The sequence below is a fragment of the Pristiophorus japonicus genome, chromosome 15 (genome assembly GCF_044704955.1).
Source record: "Pristiophorus japonicus isolate sPriJap1 chromosome 15, sPriJap1.hap1, whole genome shotgun sequence".
NCBI lineage: Eukaryota > Metazoa > Chordata > Chondrichthyes > Pristiophoridae > Pristiophorus > Pristiophorus japonicus.
In genome coordinates, this window is record NC_091991.1 from 2,414,430 (window position 1) to 2,428,963 (window position 14,534).

Sequence of the window (14,534 nt, forward strand, 5' to 3'; positions counted from 1 at the left end):
ACCTGCAAACTAACTTTTTGGGATTCATGCACAAGGACCCCCAGGTCCCTTTGCACCACAGCATGTTGTAATTTCTCCCCATTCAAATAATATTCCCCTTTACTGTTGTTTTTCCCAATGTGGATGATCTCACACTTTCCGACATTGTATTCCATCTGCCAAACCTTAGCCCATTCGCTTAGCCTATCTAAATCTCTCTGCAGCCTCTCTGTGTCCTCTACACCACCCGCTTTCCCACTAATCTTTGTGTCATCTGCAAAATTGAGCATTAGACCTGCCCACGTACATAACACATTTACTAATACGGCCATTCCCCCAACACATCGATATCTGTTTGCAGTATCCTCTATCTTGGTGTGGTCTGTAAAGTTGCAGATCATTCCCAAACACCTACATCTAGATCATTAATGAAAATTGTAAAGACATCGAGTCCAGCAAGCTATCAAAGATATAGTTAGGGGGTTGCATACATAGCACCTGTCTCAATGCGTCCATGTTCATTGCCAGCTGCAATTTATTCCAAGGTGAACTCTAAAGTACAAATAAATTCTCCATATCCATCTCACCAAATTCCCTTCCTGACTAAATATTTAAAATCACATTTTCACCTGTTTATTTTTCTTCAATCAGAAGAGATTTAACTCCCTTAGCACTCCCCACAGTTCTCATATAGCATCATCCTTTCTGTCTTTTTATTTATGCGCACAAACACTTCAAGGAGAGTTTCTGTGCATTTGAATTTCAGCCCCCTGCTGGTAAAAATACCCTTTTACAGGAAATGTCAGGTTTAATAGCAGCAAAGGGCATCATCATCATGATAGGCAGTCCCTCGAGTCGAGGATGACTTGCTTCCACGTCAAAAAGTTCACAGGTGTTTCAATGATGGACCTAAAATTCCAGGTCCGAACTAAATCTTGAAGGGTGGAAGATGCCTGTGCTTGAAGATGCCTTGAATTTTTTTTAACGTGTGGTGACCGTTGTACACCAGCCACCACATGGGCTTGACAGAGCTAGGCCTTGGTCCAGTAGCAAGGATTAACCAAGGTGACTGGAGACCAACTCTGCTTCACGGACCTAGTGCGCTCACATATCGCAGTGTGGGCTGGCCCGACGCCTCTTCTGGGCCCCGAACTCGTGCCTCCACAATCTCTCGCCGCTCCTTCATCCCGATCTCGCCGCTCCTGCTGTACCTGCCCACGCTCCAATCACCGACCTGGACCTTGGTGACGTCCCTTTTCACTGCCGTTGCTCTCCTGCTCCAGCACTTGCTGCTCCCTGGAGTGGTACGCCGCCATGCTGCTCCTTCCGCTCCCCAGCCTGCTCCAATAGTGCTCGCAGGCCGGGGGCCGGAAGGAGCAGTGTGGCAGCCTAGCAAAGGACAGGAGGGGCAGCAAATGTCCATGCCAGCACTGCGGCAGACAGTGACTGAAGCTCTCTCACTTTCCCCCCACCCTTCACATACAGCTAGTGAGCCTTTTGAAAAAAATCTCAACTCACCTCTATAAAGTTTTGAAATAATTGAAGTTAGGGAGCAAAAGGAACTTTAAAAAAAAACTTGTCATTTGGCTTCGAAAATATTTTAAGAAAAAAAAGAGCTTGCATTTCTATAGCGCCTTTCACATCCTCAGGATGCCCCAAAGCACTTTAAAGCCAATGAAGTACTTTTGAAGTACCAGAGATTAGTTCCACAGGTTGGTGTTTAAATATGTCAGAGGTAGTAAGATTGCAATATTGCACACCTGTTTCAAGTTAAGTTGGCAGCAGGTTTGCACCGTAATTGAACTATTAAACTCCACTGCCTTCAGGCCTTGGCAGTACTTTTTTTGATCACTGTAATTACCAAGTGTAGTTTCACCAATGCATTAGAATGTCAGTATTAACTGTTTGCATTTATTATTTCTGAATCTAAATAGATATCGTGAAATTCTACTTTCTTTGACAATTGGTACAACACACGTTGAGACATTTCAACATGTGTCAGAGAAAACATATTGAGGCATAATGATTGGCCATTTGATTTAATGATAATCTTTATTGTATAATCTTGTGCTTTTTTTTGCAGTGATATCCAGTTCTCGATACTAAATCCCATGTACGTGTCCGATTACCAAGAGTCAATGCATTCTTTATATCCTTTCCCACACAACTTTGCGCTATCTGCAAGAACAGATATTCTTATAATACCTCAGCCCAAATCATTAGTAAATATTACAAATGGCACAGATCTCAGGGTTGAGCCTAGAGGGCTCCACTGGTCACAGCTAGGGTTATTACCATTGCAATTAGTTTGTTTCCTACTGCCTAGCCAATTAATGATCCAATTTACAATTTTACCTCGAATCCATGAGCTTTTAGTTTAGCCAGAAGTCTCCTGCTGGGGCCTCATCAAATGCTTTCTAAAAGGTCAAAATATATAATATCCATCAACTCTGTTAGATCAAAGAACTCCAGTAAATGTGCTAGACTTTACCTGCCTTTCATAAACCCATGTTCAATTGGATTTATTGCCTTTCTTCTTGCTACTTATTTGAATTACTTCTTTTATAATGGGCACGAGTATTTTCCCACTACAGATGTTAATCTAACAGGCCTATCATTCCCAGGACCATGCTTCTAACCTATTCTAAAGCTTGGCATCAGATTACATAGGATATACGACACAGAAACAGGCCATTTGGCCCAACCAGTCCATGCCGGCGTTTATGCTCCATTCGAGCCTCCTCCCGTCTTTCCTCATCTAAATCTATCAGCATAACCCTCTATTCCCTTCTCCCTCATATGTTTGTCGAGCTGTCCCTCAAATGCATCGATACTATTCGCTTCAACCACTCCCTGTGGTAGCGAGTTCCACATTCTCACCATTCCTTGGGTAAAGAAGCTTCTTCTAAATTCCATATTAGATCTCTATGTGCCTATCTTGTATTGATGGCCTCGAGTTAGTCTTCCCCACAAGTGGAAACATTCTCTCTGTATCCACTCTATCAAAACCTTTCATAATTTTAAAGACCTCTATTAGGTCACCCCTCAGCCTTCTTTTTTCCAAGAGAAAAGCAGAGTCAGCATGGTTTTATGAAAGGGAAATCATTTTTGACAAATTTGCTGGAGTTCTTTGAGGATATAATGAGCAGGGTGGATAAGGGGGAACCAGTGGATGTGGGGTATTTGGATTTCCACAAGATAAAAGTTCATGGAGTTGGGGATAATATATTAGCATGGATAGAGGATTGGCTGACTAACAGAAAAGAGAGCCGGGATAAATGGGTCATTTTCCGGTTGGCAAACAATAACTAGTGGGGTGCCGCAGGGATCGGTGCTGGGGCCTCAACTATTTACAATCTATATTAATAACTTGGATGAAGGGACCGAGTGTAATGTAGCCAAGTTTGCTGATGATACAAAGTTGGGTGGGAAAACAAATTGTGAGGAGGACACAAAAAATCTGCAAAGGGATATAGACAGGCTAAGTGAGTGGGCAAACATTTGGAAGATGGAGTTTAATGTGGGAAAATGAGAGATTATCCACTTCGGCAGAAAAAATAGAAAAGAAAATTATAATTTACATGGAGAAAAATTGCAAAGTGCAATACAGAGGGACCTGGGGGTACGTGTGCATGAAGCACAAAAAGTGAGTATGCAGGTACAGCAAGTAATCAGGAAGGCAAATTAAATGTTGGCATTTATTGCAAGGGGGATAAAGTATAATGCAGCGAAGTCCTGCTACAACTGTACAGGGTTTTGGTGAGGCCACACCCAAGTACTGCGTACTGCGGTCTCCGTATTTAAGGAAGGATATACTTGCATTGGAGGCTGTTCAGAGAAGGTTCACTAGGTTGACTCTGGAGATGAGGGGGTTGGTTTATGAGGATAGGTTGAGCCTATACTCATTGGAGTTCAGAAGAATGAGATATGATCTCATTGAAACATATAAGATGAGGGGGTTCGACAAGGTGGATGCAAGAGGATATTTCCACTCATAGGGAAAACTAAAACTAGGGGACATAGTCTCAGAATAAGGGGCCGCCCATTTAAAACTGAGACGAGGAGGAATTTCTTCTCTGAGGTTTGTAAATCTGTGGAATTCTCTGACCCAGAGAGTTGTGGAGGGTGGGTCATTGAATATATTTAAGGTGGAGATAAGACAGATTTTTGAGCGATAAGGGAGTAAAGGGTTATGGGGAGCGGGCAGGGAAGTGGAGCTGAGTCCATGATCAGATCAGCCATGATCTTATTAAATGGCGGAGCAGGCTCGAGGGGCCAGGTGGCCTACTCCTGCTCCTATTTCTTATGTTCTTAAAAGGTATCCAAGCCTGTTCATCCTTTTCTAATATGTATGCCCTCGAAATTCTGGTATCATCCTTACAATTCTTCTCTGCACCCTCTCCAGTGCCTCTATATCCTTTTTATAATATGGCGACCAGAACAGTATGCAGTGCTCTAAGTGTGGTCAACCACGGTTCTATACAGGTTTAGCATAACTTCCCTACCTTTCAATTCTATTCCTCTAGAAATAAACCCTAGTGCATGGTTTGTGTTTTTTTTAATAGCCTTGCTAACCTGTGTCACAACTTTTAGTGATGTGTATTTGTACTCAGATCCCTTTGTTCCTCTATCTCACCTAGACTTGCATCCTCTAAGTAATAAGTAACCTCCCTATTCTTCCTACCAAAATGTAATACCTCACATTTATCTGTTAAAACTTCATTTGGCAATTATATGCCCATTCTGCAAGTTTATTAATGTCCTCCTGTAATTTGTTGCAGCCCTCCTCAGTACTGACCATCGTCCCCAATTTGTTGTCATCCGCTAATTTAGAAATTGTGTTTCCAACGTCTAAATCCTTAATATAAATTGTGAACAACAGTGGTCCCAGCACTGATCCTTGTGGAAAATCACTGCCCACCTTCTGCCACCTTTAACCCCTGCTCTCTGCTTTCTGGCTTGAAGCCAGCTAGTTATCCAGTCTGCTACTTGTCCCCTCACTTCGCATTCCCTGACCTTGTTCATCAGTCTATTATGGGGTACCTTAGCGAAGGCCTTTTGAAAATCTAGATAAATTACATCTACTGCATCGCCATTGTCTACTCTCTCTGTTACCTCTTTAAAACATTCAATGAGGTTGGTCAAGCAAGACTTTCCTTTTTGAAATCCATGCTGACTATTCGTTATTATATTTTTGGTTTTTAGATGTTTTTTTATTTTCGCCTTTCATTATTTGTCCTACCACCAATGTTAAGCTGACTGGTCTATAATTCCCTGGAATGTTCTATCCCTGTTCTTAAATATAGATAGTATGTTAGCTATTCTCCAGTCCTCTGGCACTGTGCCTTTTTCTAACGAATTATTAAATATGTGTCGTAATAAATATACAAACTACACATTAAATGTGTAGATTAGCTGCCCGTTAATAGATGTTGTAACCGCTTCCATTGTTTAATAGACAACACAAAAAATACCAGACAAATACATGAAGAAACAGGAAGTGGAAAAATGTATTTAACTCTGTAAAAGGGTTTTCCCGAGTATAGTACACCTGAAGCAGTGCAGCGCTCTGCCCAAGTTTGTTTTTCACTGCGGTTTTTAGATTTTCCTTCAAGCATCATTTACTTATCAAGGCGGCGGCGAAGGAACCTGTTCCCAGCTCTCTGCAATGCCCTATTGCAAACTGAAGAGGGTTGGCCCTGCTTAACCCCAGTCCGGACGTGGATTGGGTCTGTAATGGATCCGTTGGTCAGGATCACGGATTGCATGTCATCATGGAGCAGGTGGAGGATGGTGACAAGCTTTTAGGGGTAGCCGAAACGGAGGAGGACGCTCCATAGCCCCTCGCGGCTCACAGTGTCAAAGGCCTTTGTAAGGTCAAAGAAGGCCATGTACAAGGGCTGGTGCAGTTCCCTGCATTTTTCTTGCAGCTGTCGCGCCGTAAAAATCAGGGGAGGGCAGCAGCAGCCAAGTTCATGGCACCGTGGCTGGCTCTGTTGCACAGGAGGGCAGGAAAAAGAGTGGGAGAGCAATAGTGATAGGGAATTCAATTGTAAAGGGAATAGATAGGCGTTTCTGCGGCCGCAACCGAGACTCCAGGATGGTATGTTGCCTCCCTGGTGCAAGGGTCAAGGATGTCTCGGAGCGGGTGCAGGACATTCTAAAAAGGGAGGGAGATCAGCCAGTTGTCGTGGTGCACATTGGTACCAACGACATAGGTAAAAAAAAGGGATGAGGTCCTACGAAACGAATTTAAGGAGCTAGGAGCTAAATTAAAAAGTAGGACCTCAAAAGTAGTAATCTCGGGATTGCTACCAGTGCCACGTGATAGTCAGAGTAGGAATCGCAGGATAGCGCAGATGAATACGTGGCTTGAGCAGTGGTGCAGCAGGGAGGGATTCAAATTCCTGGGGCATTGGAACCGGTTCTGGGGGAGGTGGGACCAGTACAAACCGGACGGTCTGCACCTGGGCAGGACCGGAACCAATGTCCTAGGGGGAGTGTTTTCTAGTGCTGTTGGGGAGGATTTAAACTAATATGGCAGGGGGATGGGAACCAATGCAGGGAGACAGAGGGAAACAAAAAGGAGGCAAAAGCAAAAGACAGAAAGGAGATGAGGAAAAGTGGAGGGCAGAGAAACCCAAGGCAAAGAACAAAAAGGGCCACTGTACAGAAAAATTCTAAAAGGACAAAGGGTGTTAAAAAAACAAGCCTGAAGGCTTTGTGTTTTAATGCAAGGAGTATCCGCAATAAAGTGGATGAATTAACTGTGCAAATAGATGTTAACAAATATGATGTGATTGGGATTACGGAGACGTGGCTCCAGGATGATCAGGGCTGGGAACTCAACATCCAGGAGTATTCAACATTCAGGAAGGATAGAATAAAAGGAAAAGGAGGTGGGGTAGCATTGCTGGTTAAGGAGGAAATTAAGGCAATAGTTCGGAAGGACATTAGCTTGGATGATGTGGAATCTATATGGGTAGAGCTGCAGAATACCAAAGGGCAAAAAACGTTAGTGGGAGTTGTGTACAGACCTCCAAACAGTAGTAGTGATGTTGGGGAGGGCATCAAACATGAAATTAGGGGTGCATGCAATAAAGGTGCAGCAGTTATAATGGATGACTTTAATATGCACATAGATTGGGTTAACCAAACTGGAAGCAATACGGTGGAGGAGGATTTCCTGGAGTGCATAAGGGATGGTTTTTTAGACCAATATGTCGAGGAACCAACTAGGGGGGAGGCCATCTTAGACTGGGTGTTGTGTAATGAGAGAGGATTAATTAGCAATCTCGTTGTGCGAGACCCCTTGGGGAAGAGTGACCATAATATGGTGGAATTCTGCATTAGGATGGAGAATGAAACAGTTAATTCAGAGACCATGGTCCAGAACTTAAAGAAGGGTAACTTTGAAGGTATGAGGCGTGAATTGGCTAGGATAGATTGGCGAATGATACTGAAGGGGTTGACTGTGGATGGGCAATGGCAGACATTTAGAGACCGCATGGATGAACTACAACAATTGTACATTCCTGTCTGGCGTAAAAATAAAAAAGGGAAGGTGGCTCAACTGTGGCTATCAAGGGAAATCAGGGATAGTATTAAAGCCAAGGAAGTGGCATACAAATTGGCCAGAAATAGCAGCGAACCCGGGGACTGGGAGAAATTTAGAACTCAGCAGAGGACGACAAAGGGTTTGATTAGGGCAGGGAAAATGGAGTACGAGAAGAAGCTTGCAGAGAACATTAAGACGGATTGCAAAAGTTTCTGGTTGTCAAGACAGGAAGCAAAGAGTAGGAGTAAATGGGGACTTTTCAGAATGGCAGGCAGTGACTAGTGGGGTACCGCAAGGTTCTGTGTTGGGGCCCCAGCTGTTTACACTGTATATTAATGATTTAGATGAGGGGATTAAATGCAGTATCTCCAAATTTGCGGATGACACTAAGTTGGGTGACAGTGTGAGCTGCGAGGAGGATGCTATGAGGCTGCAGAGCGACTTGGATAGGTTAGGTGAGTGGGCAAATGAATGGCAGATGAAGTATAATGTGGATAAATGTGAGGTTATCCACTTTGGTGGTAAAAACAGAGAGACAGACTATTATCTGAATGGTGACAGATTAGGAAAAGGGGAGGTGCAACGAGACCTGGGTGTCATGGTACATCAGTCATTGAAGGTTGGCATGCAGGTACAGCAGGCGGTTAAGAAAGCAAATGGCATGTTGGTCTTCATAGCGAGGGGATTTGAGTACAGGGGCGGGGAGGTGTTGCTACAGTTGTACAGGGCCTTGGTGAGGCCACACCTGGAGTATTGTGTACAGTTTTGGTCTCCTAACCTGAGGAAGGACATTCTTGCTATTGAGGGAGTGCAGCGAAGGTTCACCAGACTGATTCCCGGGATGGCGGGACTGACCTATCAAGAAAGACTGGATCAACTGGGCTTGTATTCACTGGAGTTCAGAAGAATGAGAGGGGACCTCATAGAAACGTTTAAAATTCTGACGGGGTTAGACAGGTTAGATGCAGGAAGAATGTTCCCAATGTTGGGGAAGTCCAGAACCAGGGGACACAGTCTAAGGATAAGGGGTAAGCCATTTAGGACCGAGATGAGGAGGAATTTCTTCACCCAGAGAGTGGTGAACCTGTGGAATTCTCTACCACAGAAAGTTGTTGAGGCCAATTCACTAAATATATTCAAAAAGGAGTTAGATGTAGTCCTTACTACTCGGGGGATCAAGGGGTATGGTGAGAAAGCAGGAATGGGGTACTGAAGTTGCATGTTCAGCCATGAACTCATTGAATGGCGGTGCAGGCTAGAAGGGCCGAATGGCCTACTCCTGCACCTATTTTCTATGTTTCTATGTTTCTATATCCCTTGTACCCCGTAGTGGACGAAATCCGCATTGTGACTCCGGGAGGAGCTCCTTAGCCACAGGGTCATTATTATATTGAAAATCTTCTCTGCAATGCTCCACCTCACATTCAACAAGCTCCCCACTGAAGTGGAACTAAACTACAGAACTAGTGGGAACCTTCGACGTCTCCAGGCCAGATCCAAGACCGTCCCAACTTCTATCGTCGAACTACAATACGCGGACGATGCTTGCGCCTGCGTACATTCAGAGACTGACCTTCTTTGTCATAATCAACATCTTCACTGAGGCGTACGAAAGCATGGGCCTTATACTAAACATCCATAAGACAAAGGTCCTCCACCAACCTGACCCCGCCACACAGCACTGACCCCAGTCATCAAGATCAACGGCGCGGCCCTGGACAACGTGGACCACTTTCCATACCTCGGGAGCCTATTGTCAGCAAGGGCAGACATCGACGACTAGGTTCAACACCGCCTCCAGTGCGCAAGCACAGCCTTCGGTCGCTTGAGGAAGAGAGAGTGTTCGAAGATCAGGCCCTCAAATCTGGCACCAACCTCATGGTCTATAGGGCTCCCCTCCTGTATGACTCAGAGACGTGGACCATATACAGTAGACACCTCAAATCGCTGGAGAAATACCACCAATGATGTCTCTGCAAGATCCTGCAAATCCACTAGGAGGACAAACGCACCAACGTTAGTGTCCTCGATCAGTCCAACATCCCCAGCATCAAAGCACTGACCACACTCGATCAGCTCCATTGGGCGGTCAACATTGTTCGCATGCCTGACACAAGACTCCCAAAGCAAGCGCTCTACTTGGAACTTCTACATGACATGCGAGCCCAAGGTGGGCAGAGGAAACGTTTCAAGGACACCATCAAAGCCTCCTTGATAAAATGCAACATTCCCACCAACACCTGGGAGTCCCTGGCCAAAGACCGCCCTATTTGGAGGAAGAGCATGCGAGAGGGTGCTGAGCACCTCGAGTCTCGTCGCCAAGAGCATGCAGAACAAGCGCAGGCAGCGGAAGGAGCGTGCGGCAAACTAGATTCCCCACCCACCCTTTCCTTCAACCACTATCTGTCCCACCTGTGACAGAGACTGTGATTCCCGTATTGAACTGTTCAGTCACCTAAGAACTCACTTTTAGAGTGGAAGCAAGTCTTCCTCGATGTCGAGGGACTGCCAATAATGATTGCAAACTGATGACAACAGATGCCTCAACTCAATCTGCTGCCTTCCAAAGTTGCAGTTGAGATCAGATCACACATGCAGTCTAATGGGAACCTATTGCGTGGCAGCTTTGGCTTGAAGATGGTATCTGTTTTGAAAACAGTGACTGGGCAGTACGCCAAGGTACACAGGGGTAAATGATTATCGTCACTGCCTGGGTGGTAATCTGGCGGAGATCACTCACCCATGATATAAATCTGCCGACTTTCGTTTCATTGAAAATCAATGGGTCCTAGAATGGGTGGTGACCACCTCGATGGTGAAAATGAAAATTTACTCCAAGCTATTCTCACATCAGTGTGTTCAGGCAAAGCGGAGCTCTGTGCAAGTATACATAAATGCACGCACATCTGTGAAGTAACATTTTTAACCTTTGCAATGAGTTTTGTGTCAAAATTAAAAATGCAAGAGGGCTGTGTCCCGATTAAAACTTTTAATCTCAGGTAATCTTGGTTTTAATTCAGATATTTACTGCATCCATCTCATTCAAGTTTGTTTTATTACTGATGCTATTAAAAAAAATCCAACATCAAATGCCTGTTTTCCTATTTCTAGGTGAATATTGTTGGTTGCTCTTTACAGTTTTAGAAACATAGGAATCTACAGTGCAGGAGGCCATTTCGGCCCAGCGTGTCCGCGCCGGCCAACAAAGAGCCACACGGCCCTCGGTCAGCAGCCCTGAAGGTTACATATAAACCTATGAACAATGACGGAAAGGTAAAGAGCACCCAGCCCAACCAGTCCGCCTCACACAACTGTGACACCCCATGCATCGCAACATTTTACACTTCCCCCACCCCAACTAGAGCCATGTGATCTCCTGGGAGGCGCAAAATACCAGATAAAAACCCAGGCCAATTGGGGGAAAAAATCTGGGACAATTCCTTTCCAACCCATCCAGGCGATCGAAACTAGTCCAGATCATCACTCTGGCTGTATTCGATTCCCTACAGTACTTACCATCGTATCTGCACCAGCCAACAAGAGGTTATCCAGTCTAATCCCACTTACCCTGCAGGTTACGGCGCTTCAAATGCCCATCCAAGCACCTTTAAAATGTGGTGAGTGTTTCTGCCTCTACCGCCCTTTCAGGCAGTGAGTTCAAGACCCCCACCACCCTTTGAGTGAAAAAGATTTCTCAACACCCCGATAATCCTTCTATCAATTACTTTAAAACTATGCCCCCTCATAATTGACCACTCCACCAAGAGAAATAGGCCCTTGCTATCCACTATATCCAGTCTTTGTATTTAATTACACAGAATTACGTCAAAAAACTTCATGGATTAAACTGTTTGTGAAAAGATCAAAATCATCAGATCCAAAAGTGCAAATCAAAAATGGAAACTTAGTAATGGGACTAAAGGCGGATAAATTCCCTGGACCTGATGGCTTGCATCCTAGAGTCTTAAGAGAAGTAGCGGCAGGGATAGTGGATGCATTGGTTGTAATTTACCAAAGTGCCCTGGATTCTGGGGAGGTCCCAGCAGATTGAAAAACTGCAAATGTAACGCCCCTATTTAAAAAAGGAGGTAGACAAAAAGCAGGAAACTATAGACCAGTTAGCCTAACATCTGTGGTTGGGAAAATATTGGTAGTCCATTATTAAAGAAGCAGTAACAGGACATTTGGAAAAGCATAATTCGGTCAGGCAGAGTCAGCATGGATTTATGAAGGGGAAGTCATGTTTGACAAATTTGCTGGAATTCTTTGAGGATGTAACAAACAGGGTATTTGGACTTCCAGAAAGGCGGCATTTTACATACCTTGACTAGATCACCTTCTAAATGTAGAGAATAAAAGTCAAGTTTATGCAACCCGTCCTCATAATTTAACCCCAGGTATCACTCTGGTGAATCTGCGCTGTACCTCTTCCATGGCTAATATATATTTTCTAAGGTTTGCTGCCCAAAACTGAACGCTGTACTCCAGATGGAGTGGCACAACGGTTGGGAAAAGAGAGAGAACGAGAGACTGTAGGGAGGTGGTGGTTGCCGATGACCCAGCGCACTGTGTCTTTGGAGTTTTTGTCAGAATAAATCATCCCCCAACTGAGCAAAGCTATGGGACTATTGGCAACAACATTCTTAAACAGCAAGTATTGTTATTGGTTCAGTGCTTGTATATGTGTGATGTATATCAGTAAATAGTGAATCACAAAAATAGACCCACAGAATTGTATTGGCCTGCTAACCAGAAAGCCACTTGTTCTGTCCATTACTTTGTTGTGTTTTTAATTTAATAAAGATCTGACAATTTTTAGACTGCGTTGCATTTTTTTGCGTGTAGCTATGTAAAGTCCAAGAACATAAGAAATAGGAGCATCTCCAGACGCTTCACAGGAATGTTATAAAACAAAACAGATAAATTTGATACGAGTCACACAAGAAGAAATTATGGCAGATGACCAAAGGCTTGGTTAAAGAGGTAGGTTTTAAGGAGTATCTTAAAGGATGAAAAACAGGTAGAGAGGCGGAGAGGTTTAGGGAGGGAGTTCCAGAGCTTAGGGCCCAAACAGCTGAAGGCGTTGTTTAACCGGGAGCCAATGTAGGTCAGCAAGTACAGGGGTGATGGGTGAGCGTGACTTGGTGCCGAGTGGATGACCTCAAGTTTACTTAGTGTAGAATGTGGGAGGCCAGCCAGGAGTGAGTTGGAGTAGTCAAGTTTAAATTTACACTTAGATCAGTGCCTAAAATTGCAGTTCTATTACAGATTTTGCATTGGTGCAACGCAAAAAGCCTAATTGGCCCCTGTAACACGTGATCACTCGCAAAGTGACTGCTTTATAACAGTGCTCAAGGTAACAGGCCTGCCTGGGTTTAAAAATAATTCTGTTGGCTCACGGACACTGCCAGAAAAGACTTGCATCTAACACCAGCTGCCTTAGCAAGATCCTAAGTTCTAACAACTAGATAGGGTGGATAGGAAGCACCTATTTCCAATAGCAGAGGGGTCAATAACCAGGGGGCATAGATTTAAAGTAGTTTGTAGAAGGATTAGAGGGGAGATGAGGAAAATAATTTTCACCCAGAGGGTGGTGGGGGTCTGGAACTCACTGCCTGAAAGGGTGATAGAGGCCTCACCACATTTAAAAAGTACTTGGAAGTGCACTTAAAGAGCCGTGACATACAAGGCTACGGACTTAGTGCTGAAAGGTGGGATTAGGCTGGGTAGCTCTTTTTGGACCAACATGGACACGATGGACCGAATTACCTCCTTCTGTGTCATAATTTTCTATGATTCTATGAACATCGTTCATGCACAATTCTTCTTTCATCAGGAGATTTACACAACAAAACACAATAAACAACTTCTCAGCATACTTGCACGGCTTGACTTGTCAATAGATCTCTATTCACAGTGACAGGAAACTTTTACCCCGGAGGCCAAACACATTTGTGCCCGGGTTAAATATGATAGAGTCAAATAATCCACCCAAAAAATGCAGGAACTACTGAAAGTGTTCAATAGAAGTCTCTATAGGTTAGAGGCAAATAAATCACAGCGAGTACTAAGGTTAATCTTCCTTGTTCCTTTTCCAAAAAAACTGATAACTTTCACGTTGCCGTGATTGATGAGATTTTTTTTTAAAAAGCTCTAAAAAGGTAAATATACATATTCCTTAATCATTTGGAAAAGTTTCATGCTGTTCGCCAGCTCAGTGCTGAGAATCCAGCACGAACAGAGGACGCATCAGGTGAGTGGTTTCCTGGCCAAGAATGGGTGGGAGTCAGGAGTGTGTGGCTGGCGAGAATGCAGGGAGGCTCAAGGCACAACTACTCCTAATAAGGATATGGAACCAGGGAGGAAGAAGAGGCCAAAAATCCTAAGTGGGCAGCTGGAAACAGCGGAGGTGAGCAAGCCCGGGTGCTAAATTTGAGGCCTCACAGTTATCGAGGAGCAGATCCAAGGTCCAAGTCGGTTACAAATGGGTCGGGCAATGGAAGCCAACTGCCCAAATATTGGCAGGAGTAAAATTGGGTTAAACCTGAAAATCAGGCAGCGGGGAAGAAATCAAGATGAAAAAAGCATCATTCCTTCAAGGGAAAGCTGGATTTGTTTCTGGCTACGGAGAAGATTACCTCTTACAGAAGGCCGGTACTGCAGAGAATTCAGGGCCAGAGTGATCTCCTGGATTAATTTCGATTGCCCGGGTTGGAGAGGAACTTCCCAGATTTTCCTCCCAAATTGGCCTGGGTTTTTAAAAAAAATATTTTTTTTGCCTCTCCCAGGAGGTCTCATGATTTCGGGTGGGGTGGAGTGTACATGTTGTGATACACAAAGTATCGCCATTGTGTGGGGCAGGCTCGATGGACCAGAGGGTCTTTACCTGTCCGTATGTTTTCGTAAAATGGGAGGATGGGTCTAGGAGACGCAACTGGATGGCGCAACAATGTTGCCCAGAAGCCTGCAAAATTTTAAAGAGGTGTGTGACATAGAT

The 14,534-nt window shown here is 44.4% G+C and overlaps 1 protein-coding gene across 9 annotated transcripts in view; it reads right to left on the bottom strand.

Moving 5' to 3' along the window:
• LOC139280562 (POC1 centriolar protein homolog B-like) overlaps positions 1 to 14,534 on the bottom strand; it is a 121,221-nt gene that overhangs the window by 48,142 nt on the left and 58,545 nt on the right. The gene's annotated exons all lie outside the window — the stretch shown is intronic.